The sequence below is a fragment of the Triticum aestivum genome, chromosome 7B (assembly GCF_018294505.1).
Source record: "Triticum aestivum cultivar Chinese Spring chromosome 7B, IWGSC CS RefSeq v2.1, whole genome shotgun sequence".
In the NCBI taxonomy this organism is placed as follows: domain Eukaryota; kingdom Viridiplantae; phylum Streptophyta; class Magnoliopsida; order Poales; family Poaceae; genus Triticum; species Triticum aestivum.
Window position 1 is genome coordinate 465,802,385 of NC_057813.1, and position 13,142 is coordinate 465,815,526.

Sequence of the window (13,142 nt, forward strand, 5' to 3'; positions counted from 1 at the left end):
GTATGGAATAATGTGAAAGTACAAAGACTAATAGCAGCTTAGTAGTAAGGATCAGGATGGAAGATAGTATGAAGCCAACCAACGATAGTAGTCAAGCAATGAAGTCAAACAGGTACGAAAAATAGGCAATGACTTCATGAAGACAAACACTAAGTAACGAGAGGGAGAGGATAGAACCAGTCACTTGTTGAAGACACAGGATTTGTTGCACCAGTTCCAATTGCTGTGACAACTGTACGTCTGGTTAGGGAGGCTGAGATTCAACTCAGAAGACCGCATCTTCACCTTATTCCCCTTGAGCTAAGGACACACAGTCCTCGCCCAATCACTCTGGTAAGTCTTCAAGGTAGACTTCCGAACCTTCACAGACTTCATTCACCGGCAATCCACAATGACTCTTGGATGCTCAGAACGCGACGCCTAACCGGCTGGAGGATTCACAGTCCTCAAGTGTAATAAGTCTTCGGGTCACGCAGACAAAAAGCCTTCAGTGATGCCTAACACTCTTTGGCTCTAGGTGTTTGGGCTTTGTCCTCGCAAGGATTTCTCTCTCTCAAAGGCTTCGAGGTGGGTTGCTCTCAAACGACAAAAGCCGTGCACTAACTCTGAGCAGCCACCAATTTATGGTGTAGGGGGTGGGCTATTTATAGCCACTAGGCAACCCAACCTGATATGTCCGAAATGACCCTGGGTCACTAAGGAACTAACACGTGTTCCAACGGTCAGATTTCAAACACACACGGCAACTTTACTTGGGCTACAAGCAAAGCTGACTCATCCAGCTCTGGATAAGATTTGCTCTCATTGTCTTCGCTCGAAGACATAGGATTTGGGTTGAGCATCACTTCAGTCATTCTGACTTTGTTCACTTGGACCCCACTTAACAGTACGGTGGTTCCTATGACTCAACAAAGAAGAAAAAGGAAACAGCGAAACGACACAGTCTTTGCGCTCCATAGTCTTCACTCAATGTCTTTTCATGTCATAGTCTTCAATATGAATATCTTCACATACCACCATTGTCGTCAATGTCTTCATACATTTTTAGGGGTCATCTCCGGTAGGTAAACCAAATCAATGAGGGACACTACCTGCGTTATCCTGCAATTCTCACAAACGCATTAGTCCCTCAACGAAATTTGTCGTCAATACTCCAAAACCAACTAGGGGTGGCACTAGATGCACTTACAATCTCCCCCTTTTTGGTGATTGATGACAAACTGGTTGAAGTTTTCAACGGGGATAAAGTATGTGAAATTGTAAAGGATAGGGTATTGTCTTCATAAGTGGCAAAGGCTCCCCCTGAAGATGTGCATATAAGTAATTTGCTTTTGGAATGCAAATGCACATGGCAGGTTGTACTTGTGGAGATCCTCTTCAACTTATGAAGATAATTCATCATGCATGAAATGATATAACTAAGAGAATGACATGCATAATGAAAAATGGACGTCTGCAGAATGATCTAAGTGCGGAAGTTATCATCGCACATGCAGAATTTATCATCGCATCACAGAAAAGCAAATAAGTAGCAGACGACCATTGAGTTTAAGTGTTAGAACTCAAAGAACCAAATGTATCAAAAGCGAGAGTTGTAAACACTAGGCAAAATATAAAGCAATTGCCCATATGAACCCGCTTGAAGACTATCAAACTCATATGCTTCTCCCCCTTTTGTCAGTAAGGACCAAAAAGGTTTGAAGACATAGAGCATCTACTCATTCCCATGAGGAGTAGGTGAAGCTGCAGGGTTTTCATTGTTGTTTGGCGGCGCAGACGAACTTGGTGCAGTGTCGATGCGTGCAGAAGTAGGGGGCAGTGAAGTAGCATCGTCTTCATCATCGATCACTTTGGCATTCACTGTTGCCGCGGAGGAAGAATAGTCAGAATCTTCAAGGGATGGAGTTCGACGTAGGACAGCATTCCGTGGAGGAGTGGAGTCAAACTTGAATCTTTCAGTGAAGCCATCGTCTTGAAGATCTGCTTCAGCACTGAGCAGCGTCAAACTCTTCCATGATCGCCGACAGGTCTCGTGAGTGACAAAAGAATTCTTGGTGGCAAGATTTCGAATGCGACTGACGTCCACCAAGAGGCTTTGCATCTGTCGCTTGAGCCAGAAGTGATGCTTGTCTTGTTTCTGATGCAGTGCCACAAGAAGTTCTCGGTCATTTAGGACGCGAGAGCGCTTCTTAGGCCTTTGGGAAATTGTGCTCTCAGTAGCTTCAGTTTGCGCACGGTGAGGCAGACGAGTGTTCCCAGCCATTGGATAGACACGAGTTACTGCTTGGACTCCTTCCATGGGTTGAGTGAAGCTTTGGTGATCAGCATTTTGAAGACAAAGAGGCTTCTTGGCAGGCTCAGGGTATATGGCTTCAACTGACATATCAACCTCTGGTAGAAAGATCAGATGATTGCGAGCAGAGGGCTGATAGTTGATAGTAGAGTGTAGCTTGATGAGGCGCATGACCCATGGAGCATAGAATTTCAGGCCAAAAAGGTCAGATCCAGACGTAGCCAGTTGCCGGATGAAGAATTCTTGGGGTATTGAAGCTGATGCCATTGAGGATGTAAAAGACCAATGTCTTCATGGCTCCTTCAAGTTTTGCAGCTGATGAATGCCCTTTGATAGGCCATAGAGTTCGCCTGATGATGTGATATATTGTGCGAGGCAGATACTCAAGGTCATCAACAAAGAACTCCTTTGGGTATTCAGAGTCAGGTGGCAGAGGCTTCATCATGCTCAACATCTGGCTCATGTTGGGCTCTGGCTTATGGAAGATGCTCTCCAGTGCATTGCGGTGGAGTTGACAATCAGGTTCGACCAGCTCTCCGGGAGTGGGTAGGCCTGTAAGCTCAATGACGTCAAGAGCTTTGGCTTCATGATGAACATTTCCTGTCATCCACTCGCGAACCCAAGTCTTTGTATCCCTGTAGTAGCCGCGAATGTGGAGGGTAGCATAGAACTGAAGCAAAAGTTCCTCATTCCAATGTTCTTTGTCTGTCACAAAGCTGAGCAGACCTGCATCAGTCAAGTGCTTCTTCTAAGCATGACAGTCCAGCAATGGCTTCAGTGTCGAGACGCATATGAGGGAAAATGCGCCCTTGATCATACAGAACACAGGAGTAATAGCTTTGCTGCTGATAGCTCCAGAAACGATCAGATGATATTCTTGGCCTTGAGTAGGGGTTCTTTGCTCTGTCAAAGAAGGTGTTGTGGCTTTTGAAGCCATTTGCATTGAAGGACCCTGTAGAGGTGGCAGTACTTGGGAACCTTGGCAGTCTTGGCTTTGGTTTCTGGACCAGAGGCCTATGCTCAACATGATAATCAAACTGAGGACCAGAGGCATTAGGCGGAGGGACCAGAACGGGCCATTTGACAGTGATTAGCTAACCATGGTTGTATGCTTGCTCAATTGTATGGGGCCTTGGTGGCGGAACAGGAGCAGTGGCAACAATAGAGGCGTCAGGCTGCACAACAGATGCTACAGGAGCAGTTGCATCATTGACTTCTGGCACATTGGTTTGTGCAAGCTCCACATTTGCTTCAGCCATGACTACGTCATTGGCTTCATTTGTTTTGGTGGTGGCAGCCTCAAGATTTTCAACCTCCACTTGATGAGCTGGAGGGTCGGGCACTGGCACGTTCACTTCAGGAACAGCTTCTTCAGTAATAGGGGGAGTAGGGACACGATCTTCTTCTTGTTTGTCATCGGCTGATGCAGCCGGATTGTCTTCAGCAGCTTTGGCTTCAGACACAGAGACATTCACAGTCGGAGTGGCTTTTGGAAACACTTGACGTGCAACAGATTGGTGGTGCACTTCTCCTTCTGGAACGTTGTAATGCTGGCGATGCCTTTGGAGTTGGAGTTGGCTGGGCCTCAAAGTCTTCCTCTTCTTCTTGCACAGGTGGTGCGACTTGTTGTTGGTGGGGAGCATTCGGGGAGTCTTGTTGTTGTGGGTGATCAGCCCATGATGCATCCTGAGCAATTGGCGTCAGAGGACGACCAATGCTGATGAGTTCGCTGTTCGTGAGAACAGGAGATGATACCAAGTTGTGTTTGATCTGATGAAGAACTTCATCATCTTCAACATTGTCATTGTGACCAATGTCTTCAGCAGCGGTGGGATCAACTGCTGGAATGCCTTCAGCTTCATGAGCCTCTGTGGAAGCAGGCTCATGAACTATCATCCATTGTTCTTGGTGTTCAGATGTAGGGCAAACCATTGAGATAGGTTCAACAACTGAGGGCTCTTTGGGAGCAGCCCGATTCTTCTTGGTTTTGCACTTCTTCTTGGAGGGAGCAACATCAGAGGCTTCAGTATTTTTCCTTTTTCTGGCTTCAGCCTCGGCAGTCCTCGTCTTCTTCAGTTCTGAGGCGGTTGACCTGACCTTTGGCTTCGAGCCAGTCATGTTACTTGGGAAGACTATGCGAGGTTCTTCCTGCCTTGAAGGTGCATATTGGTCAGTTGATAGCTTCTTCTTCTTTGCAGCCATTCTGGGGTCAATGCCAGGACGACCAAGAGCCTTGCGCTTCTCAGCCTCATTGTAGGCTCGCACACACTTGTTAGCTAGACTCTTCATGCGCTCGCGAGAGCCTTTAGCTTCGTCGTGCTTCTTGAGAAAGGCTTCTTTGAGCTCGTGCAGCATGATCTTGAAGTTTTTGACATCTTGCACGCTGAGCTTTGCCACATGCTTCTTGAACTGAGCTTTCTCATGGTCGAACTTGTGCTTCAGTTCAACTATGCGCTGAGCAAGAGCTAGCTCAGAAGCAATGGCGCCATTGAAGGAGACGCTGAGGCCAATGGGAAGTTGCAGATCTTCAAAGCTGAGATTTGGGGTGTCAAACCACTCATCAATGAAGTTATGGATGATTGCTGCATCAAAGAGAGGCAAATCATTGAAGATCTCTGCTTCTTCCTTGCTCTTGATCAGTTGCTCAAGAGCATCATCTGCAAGATCTTCATTGCTGGACAGATCAATGTGCTCTTCTCGCAGAATGGCAGCAAGAGTCAATGTCTGATCAGTATTCTTGACGATTTTCTTTTTCTTCTCCGTCTTCTTGGAGATACGTGATAGATCTTCAGACTGCACACTGTCTTCAGGAGGTGCAGTGGCCAGTGGCTTCGCACGTGAAGCTTTTGGAGGAGCAGCTGATCTTGAAGCCTTAGCCTTCTTTGGCTTCTTCAGCTTTGGAGTAGGAGCTGGGGCTTCATCAGTGTCAGCATCATCATCAGAATGATCCACTTGGGCACCTTGGACCGAGATGTGAGTGATGAGGCCATCAAGGTTGTAGAAAGGACCGATGACATTGGGTTCTGCATCACGTGAGCCATTAGCACGGGGAGCAGAGGGACCAGGGTTGAAGTCTAATCCCAATGATTTCTTGTTTTCCTTGGCTGATGCCTTTGCGTGATGGAAGTTGCGTTTGAAGAGATTATCGTCACGACACCAGAGCAATGACGATGGGTCAGCATTTTCAGGCTGAGGTCCACGGACCATACAAGGATAGAAACCCTGTGCAATAGCTTCAGCTCTGTTCTTGGGTGGAAGGCCTTGATAGAGAATATCACCCCAAGGAATTTTGATAGCATTCTTCTCAGCGTATTCCTGGGCCACAAACTTGTATTTGAACCATTGTTCAACCCAATATCGTCGAATCCATTGGATTCGTGTCTTGCGCTGATTATAATCCTCTTCTGGATCTGTCTTGTAAAGCTCTGCGAGGTCATCATGCAAATCTCTTGATGTTCCCCCACGACGCTGTCTGCCACCCTTCCTTACCGATTTCTCTGCAACCATGAACTTCAAACTGAATGGCTTCAACACGTTCAAAGGCTTCAAAGGCTTTCGCTTGCTAGACAAACAGGAACTGGCATCGGGAGAGTTAATGTGATGCTGTAAGAATTCTACAAACGAATGCAGACTATGAGAACCAAGGGATTCTCCCATGGACATGTACCTGTGACAGCATTAGAGATGCGAGGGAAGGGGAAGAGGTCATATGCATTCTCAGAAGATTTTGAAGATAAATCAGTTTGAAGACATTGACCTCATGATGCGAAGACATTCACTTATATGTTGAGAGTTGGTTCCAGATTTGTACGAATCCGTGAATAAGTACAAGTGAGGAATCTAACTAGATAAGAAGCTTAAGTGAATATACTAGGTAGTACGAGATGCAGACAGAATAGATCTAACATTGTATAGGCAGAAACCAATTTTGGTAAATAGGATGAATCTTTGAGGATCAAAAAGATGGTAAAAATAGAGTTGTATTTACCACACGAAGAACTTCTAGATGGGATGAGTAGGAGACCAAGCAATTCAATCCACCGTGCCCTAACTTGGCGACGGAGGACACCTACGGCGGCGGCGGAGAGGACGATGTCCGCGGTCGGCGTGAGGACGGCGTCGGAGAAGTCGCAGCAGCTAAGCGCTTCGTCGCCGGCGTCGTCGAGAGCTAGCGGTGGTGCTAGGGTTTTGACGAGGTGGAGAGGTGGAAGAAGGTTTTCTTTACCGCAGGGGACATGTATTTATAAGGAAGTGTGCGACACAGCGCAATTACGCAGGTGCCCCTGGCAGTTCACATCTGAATGGCACGTGGCTAGCATGCAACATACTCAGAGTTGTCCCACGTTCCCACGCCCGCCAGGTTTGTCGGCTGGTCGTTCTGCTTCTATGGATTTCAAACAATAAGGATGAATCATTTAAAACAGACTTAATGTTTGTCTCCGTGTCTTCTGCTGACAAGGACGCAGTGAAGACATTCGACAGTTTCAACAGAATGCATATGATTTGGACAGATAGAGTTTGAGATAGAAAGCATAGAGAGATTAGGGTCCGATCACATTCACTTAGTTCAAAAGATCCAACTAGGAAGACATAGCTATAAGTGAATGTTGTAGAGGACAGAACACTAGTATACATATCAGAAAGCAATCAAATCAACATAGTGAAGAAAATCATGAAGATAAGTTGAAATTGAAGACAGACCAAATGCGAAGACATTGCAAAAATAACACCATGAGTGAAACACTTCAAATCGAGAAATTTGGTGGTGGCGTTACCCACCGTATAGGAAGTATTAGACCCAGACACGGCGCACAATTATCGTGGCGCTCCGAAGTCAAATCCCACGTTAATGTATTCACACTTAAAATGTAAGTCTTCATTGATTGAAGATATACTTTACTTCGTGTGTTGCACATCTAAGTCATCAACATGCACAAGTGTTAGGATGTGTGCCTGATCACAGGACATTTGAGGATTCCAAGATATTTAGCTCACACCGTAACTTGCAAAACCTTTTCTCATCCAAGGGCTTTGTGAAGATATCTGCCAGTTGCTCTTCAGTGTTGACGTGAATGATGTCAATATCTTTCTTCATGACATGATCTCTGAGAAAGTGATGACGAATTTCAATGTGCTTTGTCTTCGAGTGCTGGACTGGATTGTTGGCAATCTTGATGGCGCTTCTGTTGTCGCAGAGAGAGGTACTTGTTTCAGATTGATGCCATAGTCCTTGAGAGTTTGCTTCATCCATAGAAGCTGAGCGCAGCAAGATCCAACAGCAATGTATTCAGATTCAGCAGTTGAGAGTGATACACAGTTCTGCTTCTTTGAAGACCAACAGACAAGTGATCGTCCCAGAAAGTGACATGTGCCTGATGTAGACTTGCGATCCACCTTGTCACCAGCATAATCAGCATCCGAGAATCCAACCAGATCAAATTTTGAGCCCTTTGGATACCATAATCCGAGTGTTGGGGTGTAAGACAAATATCGAAGAATTTGCTTCACAGCTAAGTGATGCGATTCCTTTGGTGCCGCTTGGAATCGAGCACACATGCAAACACTAAGCATAATATCTGGCCTAGATGCACATAGGTAAAGTAAGGAACCAATCATGGAGCGGTATAACTTTTGATCGAACTCTTTACCATTGTCGTCGGGACCCAAATGGTGTTTGGCAGGCATTGGGTCGTGTAACCTTTGCAATCTCCCATTCCAAACTTCTTTAGACAATCTTTGAGGTATTTTTCTTGAGATATGAAGATGCCATTCCTTTGCTGACGAATTTGAAGACCAAGGAAGAACTTCAGCTCACCCATCATGGACATCTGATATTGCTCTTGCATCATGTATCCAAACTCATCACAATACTTCTGGTTGGTGCAGCCAAAGATAATGTCATCCACATATATTTGGCACACAAACAGTTCACCATCATATGTCTTCGTGAAGAGTGTGGGATCGAGGGATCCAGGTTTGAAGCCTTTGCTTTTCAGGAAGTCTTTGATCGTATCATACCAAGCGCGAGGAGCTTGTTTGAGGCCATACAGTGCCTTGTTTAGCTTGTACACCATATCAGGATGTTTTGGATCTTCAAAGCCAGGTGGTTGAGCAACGTATACTTCTTCAATCTTGCCGTTGAGAAATGCACTCTTCACATCCATTTGATATAGCAAGATGTTGTGGTGGTTAGCATAGGCTAGCAGTATGCGAATAGCTTCAAGCCTAGCCACAGGAGCAAATGTTTCATCAAAGTCAATTCCTTCAACTTGAGTATATCCTTGAGCCACAAGACGTGCTTTGTTTCTGACGACTTGACCATGCTCATCTTGCTTGTTTCGATATATCCATTTTGTACCAATAATGTTATGCTTGCGAGGGTCAGGACGCTTGACAAGTTCCCAAACATTGTTCAGCTTGAACTGTTGAAGTTCTTCTTGCATAGCTTGTATCCATTCAGGTTCCATAAAGGCTTCAGCAACTTTCTTGGGTTCTGATATTGACACAAAAGAAAAGCGCCCATAGAAATTTGCTAACTGTGTTGCTCTTGAGCGAGTAAGTGGACCAGGTGCATTGATGATATCAATTATCTTCTCAATTTGTACTTCATTTGCAACTCGAGGATGAACTGGACGAAGACTTTGCTCTTGCTGATCATTGTCATCATTGGGAGGATTGTCTTCAGTCTGAGCATTGTCTTCAGGTTGGTTAGGTGCAGAAATGATAAGTTCCTCTTCAGGCTGTGCTTCAGAAGGCATGATTTCACCAGTTCCCATCAGCTTGATAGATTCGCTAGGCGGAGCTTCGTCTAGTGTACTTGGCAGGAGCTCTCTTTGTGAACCATTGGTTTCATCAAATCGCACGTCCACAGTTTCGACGATTTTATAGAGATAGAGGTTGAAGACTCTGTAAGAGTGCGAGTCCTTTCCATAACCGAGCATGAAGCCTGCGTGAGCTTTAGGTGCAAATTTTGACTTGTGATGGGGATCCTTGATCCAGCACCTAGCTCCAAATACTCTGAAGTAGCTGACATTTGGCTTCTTGCCAGTAAGGAGCTCATAGGATGTTTTGTTCAGAAGCTTATGGATGTAAACACGGTTGATGACGTGACATGCTGTATCAATAGCTTCAGGCCAGAACTTTCTTGGTGTCTTGTACTCGTCGAGCATTGTTCGATCCATCTCAATGAGGGTTCTGTTCTTGCGCTCTACAATGCCATTTTGCTGAGGTGTGTATGGAGCAGAGGATTCATGAGTGATTCCCATTGTATCCAGATAAAGATCAAGTCCGGTGTTCTTGAACTCAATGCCATTGTCACTTCTGATATGCTTGATCTTGACGCCATAATTGTTCATGTCTCGATTTGCGAAGCATCTGAAGACATCTTGCACTTCAGTCTTGTAGAGAATTATGTGCACCCATGTATATCTTGAGTAGTCATCAACAATGACGAATCCATATAGACAAGCAGTTGTTGTGAGGGTAGAGTAGTGAGTAGGGCCAAATAAGTCCATGTGTAATAGCTTGAAAGGTTGAGATGTCGTCATGATTGTCTTCGAGGGATGCTTGGCCCTAGTCATCTTTCCAGCTTCGCAGGCACCACACAAATGATCCTTCTTGAACTTGACACCCTCGATGCCTATGACATCCTTCTTCTTGGAGAGTGTGTGTAAGTTCCTCATGCCAGCATGCCCCAGCCTCCGATGCCAGAGCCAGCATTCTGAAGCTTTTGCAAGAAGACATACGACAAGTTGTGGACCTGCTGAGAAATCTACCATGTATAGATCATCTTTCCGATACCCTTCAAAGACTATAGACTTGTCAGATTCCATTAGTAAAAGGCAACGATATTTTCCGAATAGCACAATCATGTTCAAGTCACAAAGCATTGAGACATACATTAAGTTGAAACCAAGGGATTCAACAAGCATCACTTTATCAATGTGTTGATCCTTTGAGATTGCAACTCTACCTAGACCCAATACCTTGCTTTTACCAGTGTTAGCAAATGTGATGTGACTCTTGTCTGATGGACGTAAGGTTGAGTCCATGAGAAGACTTCGATCACCGGTCATATGATTAGTGCATCCGCTGTCCATAATCCATTCTGAAGCATGAGGTGTCATACCCTACAGTGCAGTTAGGAGGATAGGCTTCACAAAGAGTGTTGTGAAGCATAAGCATTTGACGCACACGAGGATTATCACAGCTTAGATCAAGGTTAGGACTCATAGTATGACTGGTAAGCGATTCAGATGTGAAATACATAGTAAGACCATTTTATCATGCGTCCCTTAATGTGTTTTAGGTCCCCAGCAATAGCATCAGACGCCTTTGATTACAGGCTGGAGACCTTTCCCTGCAAAAGAAAGTTAATTCTTCTTCACCACCCACATCTTCAGGGGTGGCTTAGAAGCAATGAGCCTAAGTGCAACATCTGAGAACTTCGGCTTTGGAGGCCTAGGAAATAGCCTTGTAGGAGATGAATGATACTCATATGAATAAGCAATAAGTTCTTAGTTCTATGAACATAGCGGTTTGAAGACACACGCTCATATTCATAAGTTTGAGTACGGTTTCCCTGTAGAACATTGGCGTTAGGGTGACTCGGGTGAGTCCTGTATCTGTATGAAGCCTTTGGGCCATATGAAGCCATAGGTCTGGGGTTTGTCTTCTTCCCAGGTGGTGTCATGATCACATTCACTGGAAGATTCTCAAGACAGCTTTTGGGAACCCAGATCTTCTTCATAGGTGGTCCATTCCTGCAGTTAGTACCAATATACCTGGCAAACACTTCACCATTCTGATTCTTAAACAGTTTATAGTTTGCATCAAAGGATTCATCAATGATGATAGGGTTAGTGCAAGTGAAACCAGATAAGGTGGATGGATCTACTGAAGGTTCCTTTGCAGCAACCCATGTGGTTTTGGGATACTGCTCAGACTTCCAGTGGGAACCATCAACATTCATTTTCCTCTCAAACCCAACACCCTCTTTCCTAGGGTTTCGGTTCAGAATCTGCTTTTTGAGGACATCGCAAAGTGTCTGATGTCCTTTCAGACTTTTATACATCCCTGTTTCAAGCAATGTCTTCAACCTAGCATTTTCATCAGCAATAGTAGTGGTATCCTCCACAGAGGGGTTAGTTACCACATCAGTAGTTGAAGAAAATGCAACAGTAGCAGCAGTGGAACATTCAGCAACAGAGGTAGCGTTATCACGCTCAATGTATTTTATACATGGTGGTTCAAATCCATCCTGAGCGGGACTGATCTGTTGAGCGTGAAGTGACTCATTCTCTTTTTGAAGATCTTCATGAGCCGCTCTCAATTTCTCAAGCTCTTGCTTCCTTTGAAGATAATCATAGGAGAGCTTTTCATAACTGGTTGAGAGCGTTTCATGACGACTTTCAAGTTCTTGGTACTTAGCATGAAGATTTTTTATGTCTTCAACTAAGGACTGTGAACGTGTCATTTCCGCGTCCAACAGGTCATCGCTTTTGTCTAACAGTTTTTGAGTATGTTCCATAGCTTTTTGTTGTTCAGTTGCAATTTTAGCAAGTGCTTTGTAGCTAGGTTTGGATTCACAATCAGAGTCATCTTCACTTGATGTTTGAAAGTAAGTGATACGTCTCTGATGTATCTATAATTTTTGATTGCTCCATGCTACTTTATCTACTGTTTTGGATTATATTGGGCTTTATTTTCCACTTTTATATTATTTTTGGGACTAACCTATTAACCGGAGGCCCAGCCCAGAATTGCTGTTTTTTGCCTATTTCAGTATTTCGAAGAAACGAAATATCAAACGGAGTCCAAACGGAATGAAACCTTCGGGAACGTGATTTTCTCACCGAACGTGATCCAGGAGACTTGGACCCTACTCCAAGAAGCTTCCGAGGAGGTCACGAGGGTGGAGGGCGCGCCCCCTACCTCGTGGGCCCCTCGGAGCTCCACCGACATACTCCTTCCTCCTATATATACCTACGTATCCCCAATAGACCAGAGGAGGAGCCAAAAACCTAATTCCACCGCCGCAACCTTCTGTATCCACGAGATCCCATCTTGGGGCCTGTTCCGGAGCTCCGCCGGAGGGGGCATCCACCACGGAGGGCTTCTACATCATCACCATAGCCCCTCCGATGAAGTGTGAGTAGTTTACTTCAGACCTTCGGGTCCATAGCTAGTAGCTAGATGGCTTCTTCTCTCTTTTTGGATCTCAATACAATGTTCTCCCCCTCTCTCGTGAAGATCTATTCGATGTAATCTTCTTTTTGCGGTGTGTTTGTTGAGACCGATGAATTGTGGGTTTATGATCCAACTTATCTATGAATAATATTTGAATCTTCTCTGAATTCTTTTATGTATGATTGAGTTATCTTTGCAAGTCTCTTCGAATTATCCGTTTGGTTTGGCCAATTAGATTGGTAGTGTTTGCAATGGGAGAAGTGCTTGGCTTTGGGTTCAATCTTGCGGTGTCCTTACTCAGTGACAGAAAGAGTTGCAAGGCACTTATTGTATTGTTGCCATCGAGGATAACAAGATGGGGTATTTATCATATTGCATGAATTTATTTCTCTACATCATGTCATCTTGCTTAAAGCGTTACTCTGTTTTTAACTTAATACTCTAGATGCATGGTGGATAGCGGTCGATGAGTGGAGTAATAGTAGTAGATGCAGAATCGTTTCGATCTACTTGTCACGGACGTGATGCCTATATACATGATCATACCTAGATAACCTCATAACTATGCTCAATTCTATCAATTGCTCAATAGTAATTTGTTCACCCACCGTAGAATACTTATGCTCTTGAGAGAAGCCACTAGTGAAACCTATGGTCCCTG